The sequence below is a fragment of the Anopheles funestus genome, chromosome 2RL, assembly GCF_943734845.2.
Source record: "Anopheles funestus chromosome 2RL, idAnoFuneDA-416_04, whole genome shotgun sequence".
Taxonomy (NCBI): domain Eukaryota; kingdom Metazoa; phylum Arthropoda; class Insecta; order Diptera; family Culicidae; genus Anopheles; species Anopheles funestus.
The window spans coordinates 101,162,037-101,187,168 of record NC_064598.1 but is presented as its reverse complement, the minus strand read 5'-3'; the positions used below and the strand labels follow the sequence as shown (position 1 = coordinate 101,187,168).

Sequence of the window (25,132 nt, the reverse complement as noted above, 5' to 3'; positions counted from 1 at the left end):
CCTTGTCTTTGAAACATGGAGAAACTACGTCTCCAAAGACAATGCGCTTCTGGCGTTTTGTTGAGCTGCAAATACCGTTCAAAAGGCCGCCACTGAAGGGTTCATTAAAAATGCTTTAAAATAGAACTGGGTTTCGGATATGGGTTTGAGGTGTACAATCAGCTGCGCAGTTTCCCTATCTTTAAGAATTATTTGTTTTTCATGAATTGTGATTTCCATAAAAATTTACACACCATCATTACGATTTATAACTTTTGTTTAAATATTAGAATACGCGGTTACTGAATTCAATAAACTAATTAAATTTAAATCAAATATCATATTTAACAATAAACCCTGAATAGCACTATGCTATTTAGCATTGTTGAACCATAAATACCTTTACCGCAATAAAGTGGAAAAGACAAAATGGTTGATCGTTGGACCAATTGTCTACGAACTCAAGCATGATGTAGTAGTCATAATGGCTTTCTACTTTTGTTTCATGTGCTTCAAAACCTCGTTGGAAAACTTGTCCTCACCACAAAAGAAACTTCTGCCCACACGCACTCTGGCATAATTTTTTTATAAAACTTTTCATTTTAGGAACCACTTGAGTAACAGGAGCAATTCACAAAAAAAGTCCGCTCCGGAAGAAAAGGCAAGCAACGACACGCAATATTCTACGAATTCCAGGAAAGACATGCTGGCACAAAAGTACTTTAGTAGTGAGTTCGTACGCTGTATTTTACGCATCGCTGAGTAGAGGGATTAAGAAGTGAATCATGCAACTGGCAAATGCGATTCCTCTTCAGGGTCGGGGCCTCTTTTTAATATTTTTTGTTAAACTAAACTAGCTTGGTGTGCTCGAGTAAAGTTTTTTGCACTAAAAAATACGCTCATGAAACAATTATTGATAGTGACCATAATTAACAGATAGTAAATTGATGGACAATTAACTTACGAATTTTACTTAACGTTAAAAATTTATTCCAAAGACACTGTGTAAATATTTTATACAGTAGAAAGATTCTTAAGCAATACAGTTTTTGGGCACTCTATTCCTTCTTGCAACATCAATAACTACAAAGCTGTCCAAATGTTCTAACCGAAACAGTACATCTTTGTGATTAACAAAAACATAGCAAAAAGATTAACTTTCTGTTGTTATTTTTGCACTGCTTTGGTACTTCTAATCACAGTGGATCTTTGCATTTGCTTGCTTGAAAGCCATTATTTTCATCGCCCACATTGGTGAAATTAACTTCACAGACATTGTTTGTAACTTTCCCGGCCAACCCCTATCGATCCAATCTCCTCGGTCACCATGCGGCTTGTTCACCAAACAATTTTGTGATGGGATAATTTACAACTTACAAAATATTCGTCAAGTGTATCATATTTCACTCTGGTAGCATTTGCTTTGCGCCTTCCGAACTTAAGTTTTCCCATTTTCCATTGTTGATGGCCGCTTCAGCACCGAAATCCGGCACGAGTGGTGTTCTCCAATTGCATTTCAAGCTTTTGTTTCGTTTCTTTTTTTTTAAAAAGAATTGTTTTCCATTTTTAGACAACACTCTAATTGAAATGTTAATAGCCGAGAGGAGTAGCACGATACAGTAGATACTGAAAACAATGAAAAGTTTGTTGATGACTGCTGCAGGAAAACCATTTTCTATGTTTTGTTTAAAAAAAAGGTTCTTTCATCAAAAATGAAGCTCTTCTCGGTACTGGATGATGCAAAGGCACAATTTTCCATTAAATATGCACTAGCATCTTCAAATATTTCTATACACATGATTTAAGCATGGATAAATAACTTAAACAAAACTTAAATGAGCTATCCAATTTACTTCCTAGTTCTTGGAGTTTCAAATTTCATTGAAAAAAAGCATGAAATCTCAATGAAAGGTAAAATAAAAAGTAGACTCTATTGAAAAATCCTGTAAAATTACGAAAATTGCTTTTGACCACATTTCCCAGATGAACGGAAACTTTGCACACCAACCAATGAATGGGGCAAAACAAAAACTAAGGAATTTCCTTTATTCCATTATCATACTAGGCAAAGGCAAACAAAAACAATCTTCGAGATTCAGTAAAAAGCGAACTTTTCTGGCTTACTGAATCCATAAATATGATTTATAGCTGTAAAACTTAACTTGCATCGTGTTTCTAACAAATCAATCCTGATTACACAATTGCAATCATAGGCATGAAATGAGCCTGCAGCCATCCTTGCTGTAATTTACAACATCATATAACTGCCTGCAATAGCAATGCCAAAAACAGCTTCCATCCAGACTCATAAATGGTGGAAAATATTTCTCAGTTGATTTCGACGTAGACTCATTGTTCTTCTAGAAATAACACATATATATACCACAGAGAAATTATCCGGCATTGTTGTGTTGGCCAGAAAAGCGAATGCAGATGACCCTGTTATACAATTCATTTGAGTTTTATTTCAAAGTCTATTGCTGCAACTAAAATCGAAATGACATTTTATATTGAAGGTTAAATAAAGTAATTGTTTTATAAACTCTGAAAGATTGGGCTCAACTATATCTCGAATAAAGAAGAATAAGGATTTATTAACGTCAGTAAATCCGGGATGAATTATACGATAAATTAAAGCATATTAAACAATTTTAAATGATTTTTTATGCAAAATATTTGACTTTCATTTCTCTTGAATTCTTCAAAACAATTTGCCAAATTAACCGATGAAAGCTTTCAACTGTTTCACTTTCTCGTGATACTGTTAAAATTATTCGAATAATTAATTGTACCACAAAACATACTCCATGAACCGGAAGTAACCAACCCGAAAGATTTTTTAAACAACATAACATTGACACTAAAAACTGAATGATGATGGTTTACTTTTACTGGCGGTAAAAACTGCAATTTGGGCATCACATTTTGACACGCGTAAAAACCATAGTCGGAAAAACACACAAAAAAATGTAGAGGCTCAATTGCCATCGGGCGGAAAAGCGGTGAATTCATCCGATTTCAACTGTGTTTTCATTTCAAAAGTTTTCTGGCGTTTAATTTGTTGCAGTGCCCAGGCGGTTTTTGCGATTACGACCACTTTCGCAAACTAAACAAACATTTTTTATGGTTTACTTTTGAACCCGTTTTTGCCCAATTTGTAAACATGGGGTAGTTTACTGCTGCGTAATGGAGTAAAAGCGTTTTTTTGTTGTTGGTGAACTCATTTCCGTGAAGGGAATATATAAATGGCAAAAACGTTTAAGCATGGCTCCAGAAATAGGAAATTCATACTTTCTTATAGAGCATCTATCTTTACTGCTAACATATTTTGTATTTTTTTCATTTTATTTAAAAACCTGCATGCAATAATTACAATTAAAAAAAAAAATAACATTTTGAGTATATAAGAAATACTAAAAGAGTAAAAGAACAAAAGGAATATTACATTTCATTTAAAGTATTCCGCTGGGAATTTTCAAAAATTAATATTGCTTAACGTTACAACACCAGGGAATGTAAAAAAGGTAATGAAACACAAATGACATAGAAATTAATTCAAATTAAACCTTCGCAAAATGAAATATAACATCCTTTTACAGCTGCAGACCCATTGAGAGCCCTAGAGATTATCTTTAAACCTATGAATTTATCTCAACTACGCCAAAAGCTGCTATTCATTCGTTGCTTTCAATTAATGAACTTTTCACGTCGTGTCAAATAACAAAAAAAAATTAATAAAAGTAAATTCGAGGATTTCAACTGATTTTTGTTTTACCATTTACGTTGCTGTTGAGACAATCTGGTTAAATCTCTGGTACCTACCATAAAACGTACCGTAACGATTAAAGATTCCTGAATTCAGTGTCTGTTAATCACTTTAGCAATTTGCTTAATTAACAGTTCGAATTAATAATTTCATGCTCCAGTAGCAGCTAACCCAAAGGAACGAGAATGCTGGTTGAATGCAATCTGTGCCTTTCTATCAGTTAATCCTTTCTGATGTTGAAAAACAAGGTTCAAAGACGTGTTTATGATTCAAATGAACACAGTCAATTAAATCCACTAATAAGAGCCACATTATTCGAAACTTTAAATAACTTTATTAAACACAAGTAGGAACGAAAATAAATATTTGACAAACAAATTAAAAGATAACGATAGGATATTTGAAAAATATAAACCCGTTGAATTCCTAAACCAGGTCATTAAGACTGTGCCAAAAGCGGAAACTCTACACCATTAAACGACAATGAAACATATCTTTGAGAGAGTATTAGAGTAAGGGTAAACTGATTTTAAATGTTCTCCATAGGGAAGGGTTCTTGAAGCTGGCAGAAAAAAGGCAACATACCTCTACATTCTCATTCCGGGTGTGATTGCAGTATTCTTCAACAAACCAGACCTTGCAGACCTTTCAACAAACATGATGCAAACCCTTTTCGACACTTTTCCGAAACATGATCCGACAATTGGAACGAAAACGAGAAAAGCCTTTTTATCGATTTTCACACACCATCAGTTTTTTAACACCACTTTTTTGCGTGCTTCAATGCTAGAAAGCGTTTGAGATCGCATTTTGAGTTTTCATTCCAAACACTACCTTGCGAACGATTCGACAAAACCTGTCATGCTGAGGATTGTTGGATATCCTTCTCTTTTCGTCCAGTTTTTGTGGTGCTTTAAAACAATATCGCCTTTGTACCATCCTAGAACAACCGCGCACCTTCTCGTAGTTGGTGACACATTTTTGCAGCTCAACCTACATGATGCTAAAAAAAATACAAAAAAATTGATCAACACCGGCCGAAACCGCTAAGCCAACCGCTAATCTCATTGCAAAACGTGTTGCCCGGTATCATTCTACGGTCCGTTTGGAATGTCATCCTTCACCGGGTCGAAAATATGGACACTCGGTACGATGGACTCAACAAATACCGACCAACAGTTTTTCACTAGGGCCAGCGGAAATGTACCGCGAAAATATGAACACATTTCATTCGACAGGCTTACATAAATTGTTCGACCTGGTCTCATTTTTTTCCTCTGTTTGCTGATTCCAACTCGGGTCGAGTACGAAATTTGACGCTTTTCGGAATAACTCAATTTTCGGACGCGCTATTAATATTAACGGCCGTACGGCATAAGGTGCGTCTAGGCATTCGGCTAGAGGGAAAAATTCGACCGTACGTTTAATCACCGATCCGTGTACCCCTGACCGACACATTACTCATGGCTGTTGAGCTTTCGTTTCTTCCATTATTCTTTTGTTTTTTGTTTCACTTGCGAAATGTAGACTAGAAAAGAAAACACGACCGTACAGCATGATACTTAAGGTGTTCGAGAGTGGACGCTAAGGATGCCTGAACAAAATAGCCGAAGAAAAGCACTGTCCTAAAAGCTTTCTATTACGTGAGAAGTCCCTTAGCTTGCTTGTTGTGTTGGAAAATTTCATTTTGTTATTCCATGGAATTATCGCTCCCTTTTTTGCCTAGAGAACATACCGATCGAGCAAATGGAGCAAATGTTTCGTCTTGCTTCGAATAACATTGTCAAAAGAAATAATAATATTGCTTCAAGCTAGGAAACCATAGCGTGGTACAGAGTACACTCACCACACCTTGGCCAAAGCAAAACCAGTGTGAAAATGTTATATGCTACGAAGTGTTTTCCATGAAATATCAAACATGCAGAGATCGATGATTTGTTTGCGCGTTTCTAGGAACGCACTCACACTTTTAGAATGCTATAGAATTCCAGGTCAGCTGAGATACATTTTTTTAATATATTGATTTTGAATTCCAACTGCAATCATAAAAATTTTTATCGTTATGTAGCATAAACAGGGGATTTTTAACTCGAAATTTGGTTTTGTGTTCCAATGGGTCGCTAATAGCTTCGGTTTAATGGAGCCGCCCAGTACCTTGTACATTGTCTGCGTATAATGGAGACGCCTGGTAGCTTTCAAAAGCAGAGATACGAGTAATTCCCATTATGTGCGCTCCCAAAGCGGAACATTTGAGTCCATTAGAAACATTTTCCTCTTGCTGACAATAAAAAAACACACACCAGTGGTGGAGATCAATCACAACAACAGAAAAATAGAAAATTTGATCAGACGCATCTCCCTAACTCACATCCACTGTCTGTGGCGTTCAGCTTCACTCCCAACCAAACAATGTTTGGGGAGTGATTTAGCTTTTGTACACACTCACGCCAACATCAAATTGATGGCAACATTTGACGGCGAAAGACTTCGCCAACAAGATCATCATTAATGCACAAACAACTTTGTAGCAGCGCTTGTGAATATCCGTTTAGCTGTTATTATTAATTCAACTCACATTTCATGTTCCACGATTTCCGTCTTTTCATTACATTTTTCCTGTCACATGCATGGTTTGTATGAGTTTCAATCAAACAGTGGGTAAAAAAATAAAAAAAATCTCATGGAGAGAATGAGAACCTGGATTGAAATTTTATTTTTAAAAGTATTTCAATGTGTACTGCTAATACAACCCACATTAAAGAATCAAAAGTTTTTTTTATTTCAACATAAGAGCACATAAACTTCAACATACGAAAACTTTTCTGCTCAGTGCACAAATTTCCAAGCAGTTCATCTTAAGTAAAACAATATTTTCACAATATATATCCTATGCTCATTAAAAAAATCCATTAAACAGCTAAAATATTTCACATACGATCTGATCAGCACATGCACGCCTTTGCAAACTTTTACCACCGGTAGTGCTTTGGTTTGACGTGAGAAAGCATCAGATAGGGTACACACATTTTTCAAGCAGCTTATAACTTTATCGTCTAGAACTTCTGTCCGTATGGTGCTTGACGATTTCACCGTTTTTATGCTTTTATGTTTTCGCACTGCATCGTATGCCGCAGTGCCAGGCATGAAGGCATAAGCATTTCAATAAATATTTATGAATCTTTCGAGCTGAGGTTAACCTGCAGAGCCAACAGCCGGAAAAAGATCCCAACGGACCGGTACGCCGGCGAGGATGTGGTTTTAACGCTTTCGCGAACCACCGAACCAGGTGAAAAATAATTTCGTGTACAAACTGCCAGAAGGAGCTGGTCACAGCTTGTACAGTTTAATCGGAAAAAATGCGATGGAAAAAACATGTTAAGCAGATCGCGTGAAACAACAATACGGTTTTTCTTCCTGAGGGCCGGCCCGTTTGCTATAAATATGCGCATCATTATTAAAAAAAAGAAAAACAAAGAAAGCTGCTGTCATCATGGACAGTGCATATTCATGATATGAATTATTGATACAATCAATTAAAGCCAACAATTCATAAAAGGGTGACTCGTTTTTGGACCGGTTTAACCTTTGATCTTTTGACAATAATTGTATAATCATTTTCTGTTGCTATGCTAATTGTATTAAAGTGCTGTATTTAATATATATTTGCGAATCCAACATACATTGTGTTTTGCGAATAAATGTACGTTTCGATTGGTAGTAACATAAAACACACTGGATATTAATACATTATTTAGCACATTCCAACGCAATTTCGAATGTTAACCGAAAATAATCAGAACCTTTATTTAATTCCACTACATACCTGTTATCGATGCTTTCTGCTTTAAACACTTTGCTTGGGAATTGTGTTATAATGTGGGTTTTTTTTATAAAAGCTTTTGTTTTTTAATTGAACCCACTCAAAACCACAAAACCCTTTCCACGAAGGCGCGATCGCTTGTATCGTTGTTCACGCTTGTTCCGGTGTGTGGTTTTGCTATTCGAATTCACATTCGGTACTGCTGACCGCAACACAAATTGTCAATTACCGTAACAGACGCTGTCAGTGTTCCGCGACACATACCGAACAGCAGCTGGGTGCTTAATGCACAAAATAAAAACAAAACACTCGCTTATACTATCACCTGGTACACCGCCCGGGATGCAGCTACTGCAAAACGAACGAAAAATATGTGAACTGACGCAAATAGATAAGTGAGGCCTCGATTGGAGGTGAACAATTTTACGCTTCACAACAAGGACATGGTACAGTGAATTGCACAAACACTGTTTCGTACACACACGCCCACATGCAGAATCTTCCTTTATCCTTCGATAAGCCGATGGGCGCTATCTCCCAAATGGAATGAACAGGAGCAGTTAGGGAGGATCCTCGGGTACACTTGTTTATTTTTTATCTATTTTTCCTCCTTTATGGCTATTCTACACAGTTTCACGTGTGCGCGTATAATCGGATACGGGATTTATTTTACCACACTAGGTGTCACAAGTGAACGGTACACTTAAACCATATCGCCCATCTGCTCAGCTGGACCGATCAATACCCACTTTATCGATATGTAATGGATGGCGTAGAGAAAAAGAAATCACACTTTTACATCCCCACACAAAACACATTTTCCTTGCGCATCCTTGAAGGGAGCCTGCCTAACATAGAAATCAGCTAAAGAACCAGACGACATCCGTTTGTCCTGCCACCATTTTCTCCCCCATCACCGTATGTCGTTATATGCCGGTTTTTGTACCCAAACACCGCAGTAAAACTGAACTGCTCAGAAATTGCTTTCTAATCCCATTAAACCGGTCACACACATTCCACATTCCAGTGGCATCATCTTCCAACAAACCGGGTCGGAATGTCGATCTGCATACGTTTTATTCCACTGCGTTGCGTACATCATCATCATCATCACCATCATCACCATCATCACCATCGTCAACTTGGGACACGGATGAGAAGAATTTCAAATCGCTTTCAAGATCACACCACAACATTTGCGAACAGGAATGCTGCACTTGATTCCAAGCAATTAACGATTAGCACTGCCTATCAACCAGGCATTTGTGTGTAAGTAATTTATGTTCCACTAGCCAGTGACTTTACCGGCAAGGAATTTCATCATCAGGTGTGAAGCACTCTCGTCGGTAAAGGTAACTTGAAATTCACAACCACATCCTTGAAACACTTATTGCTCTTCAATTCCTTCGTTTTTAAATTACTTTTTGTACGTTTCCAACATTCGCCTAACGTTTTCCACACGGCAAACCTTTTTTCTGCGATGGTGTTGAGTAGATTTTCTTACTCCATTTTAAACAGCATCATTTCATCTGTTTGATAAATTTCACACTGTTTACTCAAAACCACCAGGATGCCGATAAACTAAACGTCATCGTTACACATTTCGATAACAAACTTATTGCTAGTTTGTAACTGAACACTTTGAAAATATATATTACCGCATGAAAAATAAACTACGTCTGTAAGGTCACAAGCACCGCTGTGATAGTAATCCGAATTCCAACATAAAGTTGGTACTCCTTCGGTGACGATCTTTCTCATGTAACACCAACACTGCTCTGCCTTCTACTGCACTGGTTTCAAAAGGAAGTACGGCAAAAGTTAGTTTCTTGTCATTTTCACACTTCACTACATGCCGGAGCTAACGTGTCTATCAACTACTGTGAGCGATAGTCACCGAGCTACTGAACTGTTGTTTCATTCCATTTCCAAATGGCAGAACTTGAGCATTTTCCTGCTGAGAGTTGAGTGACTTCCCCTTGCTCGAAGTGAGTTACTGGGTTTTCTTCACTTTCAGTTGTCCTCTCAAGTTAAGTGTTTCATTGCTGCACTAACACAACCGCTCTGTTGCTCTGTGAAGGTGCTGTCGGCCAACATTTGTTTACGTTTCGAGGTTAGAATTTCGATTCTCTCCTCATGTCCTGCATAGTTTTATCAGTTTTGGTGAATACAGCGTTTAAAAAATAGCAGACTTCTGAGTGAAGGTTCGGACTGTTACATTTTTTAGTTTATTAGTTTGCTTTTTTAGTTTGCTTCAAACAATTTCTTATTCTACTAAAAAGTTTAATACTAAATACTAACAAATTAGTATTCGTGAGTCTCTCCATACTTGAACGCGTTATAACCGCAAACAATAGGTTAAAAATGTTACGCCATTGGGATCCATTTCCTACACATGACATGCAGTAGGTCAGATAAGCCGACCATAATGACCTCGGGGTAACTTTTCCAATCTACTTACCGATAGTTTCTATTGAAACGACTTATCAAACTACCCAGCACTTGTTCCCTCCGTACCATCATGCCTCTTCCACGCATAAATAATCACATAAAATTAGCGATAGTGTCGTAAAAAAGTACAAACAGCATTATTAACTTGTATACACATCAGCGCTCGTTGTCGAAAGATATCATCAACGTCAACTGAGTCAACACCACGGTATAGAGCCCAGCAATACGGCACGCGAAAGGAACGCCATCATCCAAACAGATTATGTTGTGCGCTGCTCATTGAGCGAAATTTTCCGCCCCAGCCAACAGCGACTCGTTGGCATAATGCCTATCCAATAACTTTTTCACCCACCAATGCACCCTTCCCAGCAAACTTCTCAAACATTGCCAGGGAGCTACTGGAAACTTCACACGGCGTACCACCCGTCGAGTGAGCGTTGATCTGTGGCCTCCGTCGGTTTAAAACGATGGGTCCGCTGGATCGCCTGCATCGTACCGACTTCGACATTATCCATCACCTCAATCCAGCTACCCTTAGCGTCCACCCAGAGCGATCACATCTGAATCATTCGCACGTGACTGACCCAGTATGGAAAGCTTCCAGCAGAGCAGAAATCCTGCCCCGATCCATTCATTTTCCGACTCGAGGTTTCCCCACACAACTGTACCGGCATTTATCACCATGAAACGGTGCACAATAGTTTAGCGGCTATGTGTGTGTATGACAGAGAGAGAGAGAGATAAAGAGAGAGAGAAGTACAAGATATTCCCATCGGGAAGCTCACTGGTTGTGAAGATAAACTGGACTGACGTTAGCCTCTCGGTGCCTCGAGTCAGATTTGCGTCGAGGGGAAATTTTGCGAGCGAACGTTTGATGTCATAAGCCGCTGCTCATACATGGGTTTATGATCGAAACTTTGGACAAGCAGAGAAAATGTACACACCGTATTCTTGAGGTTGTATTGCTTTATCAAGAATTTGGAAGTATTTTTGCAAGTTTATTTTTCCCAAAAAAAAATATTGCAGAATGATATGGATAGAGCCGCAATAAGTGAATTTTAAATAGCCAGCGGAATTTTTTCACGAAAAATGTTTGTATTTCTTTTTGTTCTACAAATGTCTACAGCCGTCTTTAATGCAAATTCGCAAAATCCTCCGTTATTTAAAAAAGTATTACATACAACGCCTTTCTTCGTGTGCATTTATTTCATCGACCTCAATTCATGATGCTGCCATGATGATGATGTGTTCGCTTGAAAGCACGTCCATGGTTGCTTCAATTTTGTTGATTCTTTTATGGGTTTGACTGACGATGGAAAAAATCGTTGTGGACTCTTTACACACAACCCAAGCGTGAAATTTACACCGAACAAAACAAAAACATGTGATCAGTAAATACAGCACACGAAACGACGTCGGCAATCATCGTCAGTACGACTTGGTTGGCCGTTTTTGTTGCCTTTTCCCCGGACTTATAACCCTCGAACGGCTCGAGCCGTACCTTAAGGTCATAAAGTACAACGACGTGCATTGCATGAGCTGATTCTGCTCATCACTGAAGAAGATGTAACCCAGTGGCCCATTTCGTCTGTGCTTGACGTCAAAGCTACATACCAGGCGTGTGTTTGATGGCTTCCCGGTTTTCGATGGTGAAAACATCCAACACGCCTAAATGTGGTGAGAAAAGCCAAACCATGGGTATTGAATGTCAATTGATCGCGCCGTCGAGGGAATACACCCTCCATTCTTATGACTGAGGAATCTTGTTTCGAGCTTCGCATCAAAGGCTCGACAGTTCATTCAAATGGCATATGGTGCCAACCGTTAAGGAACCGTTCGAGAACAAGTGAATGAAGTACCGGAATTGATTTTCCTCTTACCGGGTCAAGAAGTTTATCGACAGAAATGTTGCATCGAAAACCGCACCAGACAGCGTTTCCGATCAACGCGTTGCTGATGCATAAATGATTGCCGTCAAATAATTAAACCAACTTCTGGTGCTGCTGGATGATGGAACCGAAAGGTGAATGGTTGTATCCGCTTGGGTTTTGATCAATTATTCAACCAACATCCAACCCAGACGAGCAGTCTATTTGAACGGTGAACACCGCATCGATAGATAGACAGCTGTAGCTGTAGCATAGCGGCACAATTAACACTAATCAAGCCATATTGATTCATGATTTGATTAATCCATTGGAGTATATACTGTCAAGCAATGCAATGTAAGTACTAAAATGTCATAGTAAAAATAAAATAGAATGGAATATTAAACCGATTTTGTACACGAAAGGTGAAAAGATTTTTTTTCTTAACCAATTATTTTTATGAAAGATTTTTATAAGTTAATCAAACGATTAACCTATACATCAAAATTAAATTTAAAAAATTCTTCCGCTTCTGTTGAAAAGCACAAAAAGGAAATAAAATGTGCGTCATAAATTTCATTCCGGTACTATAAATAATGCGCTCACCGAATACATAAAATAACAATTTCACGCGTGTGCTTCACACAATATCTTATCGTTCTTATTAATATTACGAACTGCTCAATTTCGATGGTGAAACGACGAGCGATGACAAATGCCACATATTTCCAGCTCACTTATTAATCCCTGCAGGACGGATGGTAACTGTTACCGCAGCAACGTGCCAACGTACAATTGGTAAATGTGTATGGATAAGGTTTTTCCCCTAGTGGGCCAATTTCCCGCCATACTTTGCTGTTTAATTTTTTTCATTCAGTTTTTCGTTCTACTACGTTAGCTCCAATTTTTGTTCCATCGGTTTGATCATTTTGCAAATATTTATGCATACGTAGAGTTGAAAATTGAAAGGACGGTCTTATTACGGATACATCGAAGTGTGGTCAATTGTTTGTATTCCGATTTGTTATACCACTATTCGGTAGCAAAACCATTTGTTCATGTTTAATAATGTGTTAAATCGGAAGGTTTATATTATATTGAACTTGTTGTATTGGTAATAAATCAGTCCGCAAAAGAAGCTTTCAGCAACTTTTAGCTGTTTCTATAATTTCTATTACAGTTTTCAATATATTTGAGCGTTAAAAAATGAAAGCCAGCTTTGAGAATAGATTTTTTATTTGTACAAGGATAAGCCTGCTAATAATGAAATTGCATTATTTTCTCGGAACGTGGTATCCTGCAAGCGCAAGAACATTAATTACACTCTTAAAGAATATACAACGATTTTTTTTCCTTCTAGTGTTACTCCTATTTTTATGAAATCACTTACTCTCAGGGTTGCCTCGTCGCGTTCGTATTCCATACAAGCACCCCAGTATGAGTTTATGTTACTCTCTGGGGTAAAACCTCCGTTTCCCGGAAATGATTGTTCCCACTTCAAAGACAGATTTTAAGCAGCCGGCAGGCATAAAATCTCTCCATCAAACTGTATCTACAGCACGCCAATCGTCAAATCTCGCTGAATCGCTTCAAAAAGGGCTTCGCAAATGATACAGAACCGCCAGCAGCAGCCGACCGAACATCGATTCGGAAAGGAAACGATCCGGTTCCGGACGAGCAATCAGCAGAAAATATTGAATTATCATGGCAAATGTTCGATGAGTGTGACTGCCACATGGTAAATTGCGCCCACTCAGCAGGGTTTTCCAAAATGGTACTCCATTGGGATTGTTCTTAGTGGATGTGTGGCATTTGGGACCTTTCCCAAATGATTCGATGGAAGTAACGTGTACTGTAAGGCCACTTTGAGAAGTATCTGGAAGACATTATTTCGTGACAGTTTTGCATATTTTTGAAATTTCTGTGTAGAGGCAATGCACAAGACTTTGCAGCATTTGTCAATGGTGAAAACACACGAAATAGATTGTGTTAGATTTTGTACACAATCTAGTCAACTAGAAGTAAAATCTTTATTACTTCCTGCTGTTGCTCCGTTCCATGCAGTTACTGCACTTTAGCACCTTCGGAACATTATTTCCTGCGCTTCCAAAATGTAAAACACGCTACACAAACCAAACCGAGCTCACTTCCCAACCGACCGTAAGCAGGAGATTGTTGGTTTATCTAATTTTGCTTGTAGTACTTGCCACAGCACGACATTGCTTTCGTTTGTCGCCGTTCATCAGACGTCAGCGATGGGTGACGCAAAACTTCCTGTGCGTTGCGGTCGACCCTGTTTCCCGAAAGCTGGTTATTTCCTGCCGACATTACGGCGGCTGTGACAGAAAATTTCCATCTGCTCTGCTCGAAGAAACCGTGTACACCGCGTACGGTTACGTTCAGTGTGCCAGCATTAATTTCCGCGTAACGCACACTCTGGCTCAGTTTTTGGGTTGCTTTTTCGTAGGTTCCGGCACATAGATACAAACACTTGGTTAAGGCGGTGGCAACGTTTATTGCTCTTCCGGGAGCGAAAAATAAAACCTGCAACCAGAAAAAGCACATTGCGAAAGTTTTAGTGGCAGCTATTACGAGCGATACACGAATTAGGAAGAGCGTTGTGATGGGAAATTAAATGTGCATTTATTTTTGTCATTCAAACGAAACATGGTTATACTGAACCACACACCTCGCACAAGAAAGTATAATACTATATTTGCTAGCATCTTTATTGTACACGCCATTTCAAGTCATGTTGTATGTGTATAGTTATAAACATAGTTAGTTGCAGAATCTAGCATTAAAATCCTTCCAAAAGAATAGGACCGAATTGCAGAAAATCGTAGGAAATAATCAGATTCCCCGAAATCGATTACCATTCATGCGAACGACCATGTCCCGGAAATGTATGGTTCGCTGCGGACATACAAAAGATCGGAACCAATTGTACATCTCATCTGACGCCTCTTTCCCGAATCACAGCTAAACATAGTTCGTGCGTTTCCGTCTTAATCGTGGCTTCGGATTGCAAATTTACTGCCAACACATGCTGTCCCTTGTGGGTTTCTCCGAGAGTAGAGCAGAACGTTAGCACGGAAAGCATGCGTGATCATGCTGTTGAAAGGGAAATGTTTTATTCTTAAGACAAGGTTGTATTTTTGAAGGATGAAAGAACGAAAATGGTAAGCGTGACTGTGTTTTTTCATAGGAACGATGTACTTCTAAGACCATACAAGTCTAAAAATACTTTTTTGGAGTTTTCATTGTTCTTTTCACAACATTTTGATTTCATTGTTCTTAAATAATATGTGGTCTGCATCTCATAGATCAAATTCAATATTGTATTAAGAAAATGAATTTTAGAAACATAATATCACCGCAAAATTAAAATTTCCCAACAATAGGAAAATTAAGTATAATTTAAGGTCATTAACGATAAACGAGAGTAGAATTAAGAAAAGAATCGTTTTCTAAAACATAGTTAAAAAAAGAAAATTCAACAAAAATATGCCCCCAAGTGGACCCAAAAGCGCCTAATGGGAATCAAAGGAATCGCGAAACCGTTTCCAGAGACCAAATTTTCCACCCAACGTTGCCAGAACCCGGAAGTGTTATTGCGAATTGGTACCGAGTCGTCCCAATTACAGTAAAACATTTAAAAGAGCCGCAACTGCCATCCGACCGGTACACTAAGCTGGCCAATTAATTTTTCCTCCCTTCCAGTACCCGCGTGCTGTTCCACGCTTTAGAATGATACCAGAAATGTAGCTGCACACTGGTTGGGTGAGCCTACTGCTGTTTCCCATTGCGACAGTGGCGTATTTCAACTGTGATATTATCAAGAGTTCCATTTCATTTGCTCGGTTTACTCGGTTTGTTCACTTGCGATAGTAGATTGTAATATTAACCTATTTGCAATGGAAAGTTGTTTCATTAGCTCTCTATGTACATTAAAAATAGAATAGAATTGTGATATACCATCAGCTGAAATATATTTCTGGAATCTGCATCAAAATAATTCTTCAATGTCTGTGTGCATTTCAGTTTCGGTTCTCTTCTGGTATCGTATACGATCGATGGGATTGGCGAATCATTAAAAAGGCAAAAGACATCTTTGTTAACTATCATTCTAAAACCTAAAAATGAGTTTGATTATTGTATTTTCTTTTCAGCGCTTTTCATCATAAAGCAGTCATAACTTTTGGTATTTAATTGGCACAGTGTATCCATCAGCACGCAAGGTCCACAAATTAAACGACTGTTGAACTAAGCATTTGCACGGTAAAAAAAATGATAGACAAGGTCATATCCCTCTTAGACCGAGAGAGCTGAACGCATGTTGTTTTTACGTGCCTAAATACGAAACAACTTTCTCCAGAATCCGTTTCCCTTTTCTTAACAGATAGTAAGAAGCCTAACAAATGATCCTTCTTGTACCCTATCAAAGAACCATTTGAGGCAACTTCTTACAGTTATTGATGAACAAACGAAAGTGATTTGCGCCTATTCGGTGAAAGAAGAAAAACCCTGCACGTGGAATATTAATGTCGACAATCCGAACGGACTCCAGTATGACCCTTGCAATCCTGTTTTCTCAAAAGATTTTTTTATCTTCGTTTATGGTTTAACCTGGCTGTGGAATATTTATGTGTTATGCGTATTCTTTAAATTCGTTTGAATTAATTTTTACCAAAACACACCTTTTTCAGCAATCCCTAGTTCATTGAAAATTATTTGATTTCAGGAAGGTAAACCTAGTCTTGCTACAACCACCAACTTGTCGTGTATGAAATGTACGCAACACTAATCAAAGTACAAATACAGATTAATTTACAGCTGTTCCGAAACCGAAAAGACATTCCGCGCACGATGGTGATTTGTGTTTCGAATTGAGCAATTAATTTACACAAATGATTACTACAGTGACATTTTCGATTCACAAAGTAGCCTAAAATGTAGATGTCTGAGTTCCTGCTGAATTTACATTTAATCACTTTGTATTCCATTTCACCAAACCACCAAACTGGTGCTATGTTTGAAGCATACATGGTTTTAAGTGGTTACACACCTTCTACTGTATACCAAAAGAGCTGCTGTACCATCAGGGCATCACGTCGCTAAAGGAAATGGAAACAATTCACAATCATGCGAAACTGAACCCGGAACAATTCCCCAGACACTGATTGTGGTGCAGGTAACAGTAAGATTGTAATTAAAACAACACATTCCTTTGGTGTGTGTATTTCGTTATTACCTCAGGGTGATAAACTTCCAACATCATCAATCTTTTCTGCGCATTTCTTTTCAGGTGTGTTTTTTGTAGAAATATATTGTTTGTAAATGTCTATCTTCTCTCCAAAACTCGCTGCATTTTGTTTGGAAAAATACAATTGTAACTGGTTGATTGTTTAGATGTTTTAAAGAGATACCATTCTGTTTCCCCAGCGAAATAATAATTGTTCCAGAAAGTTTAATAATATTTTTAATTAATTTTTCTGTATCCCTTTTGATTTCATGGATCGCTGCAACTAGTTGAAGACTATATTTAACTTCATATTGGTTCGAAATGACGTAGGTCACGAATAGTATTAGCTTGTATTGTAATTGATTTTCTTCAGAAGCAATTATACAGCAAATACCAACTAGAATGTAATGCTATATTAAGCCAAATATAAACATAAATAAACACGACGTCTAGTAGCTATCAACTTGCCCTAGCTTTATCATTAACAAGCGGTAGGGTATGAATTTATAATTAAAGAATCACACCCTGTATTTTTTGTGCATCAAATACGGCGCTCGTTACCGTAGTGGTGAAAATTGAATACTTCCCATCCGTGAACACCTAATGCTATCCAAACCATCCAATATTGTCAAGAGCATACATACATGCAAAATTGCCCCCCATACCGACAAAGGCAAGCTTTTCCCCTTTGCAGCAGTGCAATCATAAAATGAAGCAAAGTTTTCAAATTTAATAAACAAAACAATTAACATCAGCAATCATTGCAGCCGTTGTATGGCTGCGGTTAGCGTCAGCTACGTCCTATGGCTAAGCTGAAAATGTCCAACACAGGAAAAGCTGCTTTCCGGTGAAGAGCTTTGCAAAAACCCCACAGGTTTCTTTTTACAGGTTTTGCCCTTTTTGCGGTCTCTATCTATCCCCAACGGTTCCAATTGTCAGTTCCAGTACTTGTATCTAATTTTAGCACCGAACCTTAGTTCTTGCTGCTGACTTCACCACACAACTGAAAATAGAAACTAAATGGGAAGAAATGACAACCCAAGTGCTGAGAATAAAACAGAAAACATAATTTCATTTCCTTTCACAATCAGACAGCGCCTTCTGTCGTCTTTGAGGGGGGTTTGCCTGTTTTTCGATGTATGATTGTGCTAGTCATAGCACTTTTACTTGAAGCACCGTGTAAGGAGCTACTGATTTCCGATATAATAGAACTAATAATATAAATACACGGGAATCTGTGACAGATCCAGCTAAACATTTGCTTCTTGACTAGACCGGATATGAAGCCTAATAAATTTTCTAAATTCTAAGAAAAATATAGAATCTTTTAAATTATTATCAAAATAATGAAATGCGTTTCCTTTTTTTGGAGCAGATTTCTTAACTTTTATTCTGCAATTCTTTCAATTTGGTTGAAATTAATTTTACTAAAAGAAAATTAATCATAAGAACATTATTCGCCTAACAAGTTCGGCTAATTAGTCTTTTCCTTGATCATATGAAAAACGGTTTTCAGTGGAATCTGAACTTGGACTTTGCAAACAAGCCCATGCACTCCCTGCCAAACCGTTTTGCAAATCATCATCAACTACTTCCTACCACAACAAAAATTTATTTCGAGTGATTATTCGGCGTTGAAAATAGCCTACAGGCAACATAAACCAACCCATCTTATGATACATAACCCATGCTAGTTTCTAGGGATAACCAATCGAAACGCATTTCCATAAACTGAAGCAAACCGCAAACGAACGCTTTTACTTGAACTGTCTCCTGAAGCCTCTTTCGCATTTTCTTGCCGGTAACCGAATCGAAAATCAAGGTTTCATGGTATGTAAACAAGCAATCTACATCTGCATAACGTCCTCTGATCATCATCGTGTCAAACGTACGAGCTACTGGATTGTTTTTCCGCAGTACTACTACAATCACACCACACAACGTTCTCGAATATTCACAAATTTTAAAACATAAAGTAATGTTTTACAATTGGGAGATTATTTTGTACAATTTGTTTTTTAACTTAAGCGAAAAATATCAATTTCTTCAAAATTTCCAATGGAACCGATTAGACCAGGATCCAATCGTTTCACGTACGTTCCAAGGATATATGTCAAAAACTCCAACTACTCAGCAAACGCCAAACAATGTATTGCAAAATCACAAACCTTTAGATCAAATGCTTACAAACAATCCCTGCTCTATCGAACATTTTACCATACATACTCCGTAAGGTACGGCACAAACATCGCACGCATACTTTCCTCAATTGCAAAATGTGCCACAAAATGTCTGAACAATGAGGCACGAGAAAGCTTCAATGCCCTTCAACAATTTCCAGTACATACCGTACAAAGTCATGTTTTTCGATTTTATCCATCAATAGTGTTTCCCCTTTTCCCTCAACACATTTCAACACCCTCCTATCTAGTGCTTTTGTTCTCATCTGCCATCACCACCAAGTGCCACAACGAACGTCACTTCTTAACACGCCAGTGCCGACGAAACTTACGCCATGCTGGCAGTATCAACCAACTGAAGGCTCCTTTTCAACAGACTTCGGTGCCAAGTGCGTTATCCTATAACACGTTCGGTTACTCATCCTCTTGTAGAACGTCAAATGGTTTACACCGACCGGAACATGCCAATTCGAAAACCCTCCGAAAACCAAAGACCGATGAATGTCTCGTCGGTTGATTTCTTCGAGATCAACAACTTTTGGGGCAACCGTCGGACCCTTTCATAAACTTGCTCGTCCGTGTACAGGTGATCCGGTGTGGTAAACTACGATGGTACATCAATTTTAGCACTTGGATCCATTGAGACGAACCATCCTTCATCGGTAGTGAGAACATGAAAATGTGAAACGGTTTGGCAGTGGATGAAACGTTTCCAGCAAATGAACATCCGAACCATGATCCTTTTCGATCAACCCAATGCGTCTCGTTGCGAAAAGAACGTTCACCAACTGGTTCATAAACACGTCTTACACTGTTGATAGTTATTACACCGCGTGTTTTACGGTACCGTCGTCTTTACTAAAAATAAAAAGACAATCAATTTGAACTTAATGCACGATATTAGGTACATTTCCAGTAATATTATAACACTTTAACGATAGCTTCGAACTTTCCTCTTGTTTTCTTTATATAAACAATATAACCTGTATTAGATATACCATAAATGTACATAATATTGTATAGGACATGCCATTCAAGTATTAAAAAGGCGCTCGTAAGATAAACTGTAGCAGAAGTTCTTTACAAGGAATTTTGTTCTTATATTTACACTATTGCAAAACATTCAATGCGTCTGTGGAGAATGCTTTGAACAGAATTTCAGAATAGGAAAATTACTTAAAGTATGAAAAACTTTAAATCCACCTCAACACTTTCCAGTTTAACTTTAAAAGAATCCATAAATGGCTCCTAATTTGCAAGTTGAGCTCAAACACCTTATATAAAACGATTATTCACTATTGACCTTGCTTCGAAATGTGCTTTCACAGCTCTAGCACTAGCCATGTTCACCACGGGAACCCTTTCCTATAATACCAAATTAAAATATATTACTTCTTAAACCGCAACCACCGTATTGCCTTAGCGACATCGGGCACACTCAATTGCTTGTGACCTTGCAAAAAGGGATACAAAAAAATCACAAATCCCAATGCAGGATAATACCGTAGACATTCATTACTTTAATAGGCACACGGCGTGCTGGCACATCCCACCGCAACCAAGTTTGCTATTTTTCATTTCCGTTCCAACAATTTAACTCGAGCGTAAACGTGTGTGAGAGTAAGAATCGGTACGTAACGAGTTACCTGTAGGATGCAATAAAGGAACCTCCTCTTTGCGGGCAAGAAGTTCACATCCTTGACGATTGAGCAAACGGAAACACACACCACCTAGCCCTAGTTTCCGGGCCCGCTTCCGGATCACATTTTCCACACGACGCGCAACGCGTGCTTTCGCTTCGGAGCAATAAATCATCACCACGATGGGATGGAACCATGGAAGGATTTGCTCAGGTAGTACTCGAGATATAATAAAACTAAAGATCCCGGAAACATACTCGTGCATGCACGAGTGCACTTGCAGTCGATCGAGTCGAGAGAAAGGACAAATGTAGCTTCTACCATTGCGGAATGCATTCTTTCCAATTCATTTACTTTTATTATAGCGTTTCGGTCAGCCACTTGCTTGCTTGGCTTTGCCATTCTGTAACCTGTTCGCTTACCGGGTGTGGAATTTGTGCGATAATGCATTTGAGCGACTACGAAGCGTTGCCATTTTGCATCTAAGGAATATCAACAAGTTTGGCTTAAAATTGTCACGCATGGTTTGAAACTGAGTGAAACTTTTTCAAATGATACGAAGCTTTTCAAGTTTTTCAGCGTTTCTAACCAAATTTTTATTATTTTTTTTCAGAAAGTCAACACAATCTTACACTTCACTTTATATCATCCAAAGCTTCTGTAGGGAACAGCACAAATAACAACGCATTTTAATTCGCATTTTATTCTTTACAACCTAACCTAACGCCCACCAACCTAGAACGTTCTATTTGAAAGCACACCATGCACCGAAAATCGGATGTTCTCTTTTAATCTCCTCGCTTCATAATCATCTTAGCGAAAAACTCTACGTTGTTTTGGTAATAAAAAAAGACATTTTCCACCAGTCATGACTTTTCTTTCTCTTTCCAAAAGACTTACCCAACTAGTTTTGTCGTTTAACTAAATCCCACAGATGTTTGGAATTAAGCTCCCCGAGCGTTGACGAGACTCTTAGCACAAAAAGTTTGGCGACTATAAAAAAGAAAAAAAAACGCGTTTTGCCATTGCACAATTCTTATATTTCCCTCATTCTATTGTCTTCCGTTTGTATGAGTAAGCGTGAAGAAAGTGTTACACAAACAAAATCCTGATAAGCTAATTACGCTACAAACTGCAGCGTAAACTGGAACCAGTTGCATTCTTCGTGGTTTTTGATGGGGTAAAAGTCACAGCTAACTTTTAACAAATTGCTTAATCGTTCCACTTGCATTCAGTGTTTTTTGGTGAGACGGGGATAAGTTCTATTCTAACACGTTTTGAAGCTCAACTGACGAATAGGTGATAAATTTGCTTAAAATGTGTTAATGCTACCTTTCTTAGTGACTTTTAAACCGCTTACAAACTGATATTAATAATTTAAAAATAAAAATAAGTTTGCAACTGTGACTTATTTTAGTTAAGCAAGTATAGTTAGAATTTTTTGTGCAACAGCCATCAATAATTACCAAAATCATTCAATACATTTTAATTTATTGAATCAAATTTCTTAAATTTATGCAAGTCGTAATAATTACATTTTATGAACGTGAATGTCAACCTCGGGTAGCAAAATGAAAATTATATGAATGGAAATAATAACTTTTTTCTTCTTTATCTCTCTATTTATTCTTGGTTATACATGTTCCCGTGTCAAGCAATAAATCAAAAGAGCTATAAAATTGCTACCACAACTATAGATGGACTACTGCCGCAAACCCTTAACCTACACACCCTTTACATTACACACATTTTACAACCCCTTACTTTGTGTTATTTTATTTCGCTTGCTTCATTGAAAAAAGATGGTCACATTGGTGTTTACTCCGGGAATTGATGCAATGAACGCATGCAACATGAACCCTCGTAAATATGGGAACGGCATGATAGGTGCGATGCGTTTCAGTCATCGTGAAAGTTGGTACTGAAATCACGTTTTTATTAAATTTTTTGCCACACCACACGTTTGCTCTCACCACCTTCCCTTGCACACAGAATCGATCCTTCTGTGACAATTTTGTTGAAAATGCTTGTGTGCACGTGACATACATGAAAAAAACCTTCAATCAGGTACAAATAAGGTAAACATAGGATTCAGTGGAAAATATTTTATATTTCACTCATATCCTTTAAAGTTGGAGTTCAAAATGTGTTTTTTTGCGTATTCACTCCTACCACCTATATTTTGATTTTCTTTTGGTAACGTGTTCATATAGCAAATGCATTTGGGTACGGCGGGCACTGGGGAAAGATCAGCATGTTTGCACCTCTGGCCATTATTTCCATTAACGATGACCTACCTTTCGCCTATGAGAGCATAAATTCAGAGAAGTGATAATTGAATCCTCGAATGGATCGATCAGTTTGTCCAAACGATTCCAAACAGCATAATATTGCTCAAATTTATTATTTTAAATAAAAACTCCTTTTTAAAAAACTAAATACTAAGAAACCATTCAGCGAACCACACTTTTGCAAAATATTTGGATTACCACTGGAATGGAATCGTAACTGCTGCCAATAAGAACCGAGAGGGATCACAGTGCAGTACAGTAATTGAAATTTACCGTTTTGTTGCCGATGTTTTTCACCCGGCAATGGAGATAGGCCGTCTTCCCGACCCGAGCGCTGCTTGGACTACTTTCATCCGAGTCGTAAATTTCGTTCTCACTCGTTTCCGGTGCTGGATGGTGTTGCTGGTGAAAGCCAATGTGCATGTTTCCAAGATACGGTGGTCAATCGCGTACTGTTAGATGAGCTCCCTGTGAGCTACTTCGATTACCAATCAGCAGGAACTGTTTTCTCGAATAGATTTGCAATGACTTTGCAATGCCTGTGAATGCGAGGTGGTTTTAAATGGCAGGCCGTCATAGATCGTACATGGAGAAATTAAACGATTAGGAATGACAGAGGATGTAAATACAAATTAGAACTTTCAACTTTAAAGCGTCAAACGCAAATCGATGATCAGAAAGCTGGTCTAAAATGAGACCCTATTAGTATATTGAAATTTTCAAATAAATGCATTAACAAACGTTGGTCGTTTCGGCACCAAGGATATTTAGGCCTATCATTTAGGCAGCACCAATGGCTCTACGGAACGCTTCTTTCCCTTAAAATAAGATTCAAACAATTATTTCCAGATCGGTAATCAAATATCAGATACCAAAATGGTTCTTTCACCTTCATCTTAATGGTCTAGAGGTATTTTCTTGACTAAGAAGACTTAAGTTTTCCTTGTCTACGCACCTTATATGAAGCAGTCTAATAAAATATCTATGTAATCCTGTGTCAGAAGAACAATTTGTTATTGATATTCTCTAATCTCTGAGCTTTACTCGCCTGTTTTACAACACAACCCACCACCAAACAGAATGAACGATTCGAAGCCGTAAGCTCTACAAAAGACACACGAGCACCTAGTACATCAACCTTTTCAACATTAATTACTGCGAGACCCGAAGCATAATGCGTCAGACAAAAGCTCTAGAACCATAATGGACACCGACTGGGACATCCTAAGCCCGGTCGGAGTATCCTTCCTTCGGGCGACATTAAAGTTCTGAAGCTACCCGAATGAAAGAAGACACCACCCGGACTGTGCAGTGTGTCTTTCAATCCGGGTTGGTGCATGCCTTTGGGATGTATTAGTGTCGTCGCTGAGAGTGAGAATTAATTTATCGTTGATATCAATCTTCTTTCCCAGTATCCACCGTTTGTCGCTTGGTTTGTGGTTTTGGCACTGTTTGTCCACCAGCGTAAACCGAAAAAGTCAATGAAAGGCGACACCTCTGCGGGAAGGTGTGAGTTGTTATCGCAGATGTGAAACATAAATCAACCGTCTGAGCTAATCGAGAGTGTCGTGGCTGGGATGAATGTGCACAGATAGAGAATTAGTGATAGTTTAAATATTAATGCATTTTGCTGTGTGCGAGAATGCAGCTTAATGTTATTTAAAATATACACGAGAAGCAGAGTTGGTTGAGTGATATGTATTTAAGCTCCACAAATGAAAGTTAAAGCATGCATTGAATGAAACATTCATGTTTGTTGAACCAAGTAGGAAATATTATCCTTAAATAATAAAATCATCAAAACTTTTTTTAAGTTTACTTCTGCTAAATATTCCATGGCAAACGTTGAAAATCTCAAACTAAATTTTGTTTTAGTTTCTATTAATTTTTTA

The 25,132-nt window shown here is 38.1% G+C and overlaps 1 protein-coding gene across 3 annotated transcripts in view; it reads right to left on the bottom strand.

The window, feature by feature from the left end:
• Positions 1 to 25,132, bottom strand: part of LOC125762348 (zwei Ig domain protein zig-8-like) — a 75,821-nt gene that overhangs the window by 27,863 nt on the left and 22,826 nt on the right. Inside the window, exons 1-2 of one of the 3 annotated variants that reach the window (XM_049424315.1) lie at positions 9,224 to 9,777; positions 7,569 to 7,916 (exon numbers count right to left, since the gene is read on the bottom strand). The gene's annotated coding sequence lies outside the window, so the exon portion shown is untranslated. Of the gene's footprint in view, positions 1 to 7,568; positions 9,778 to 25,132 lie in introns of those variants that run through there. The other 2 variants (XM_049424316.1, XM_049424314.1) reach the window with 2 other exon arrangements.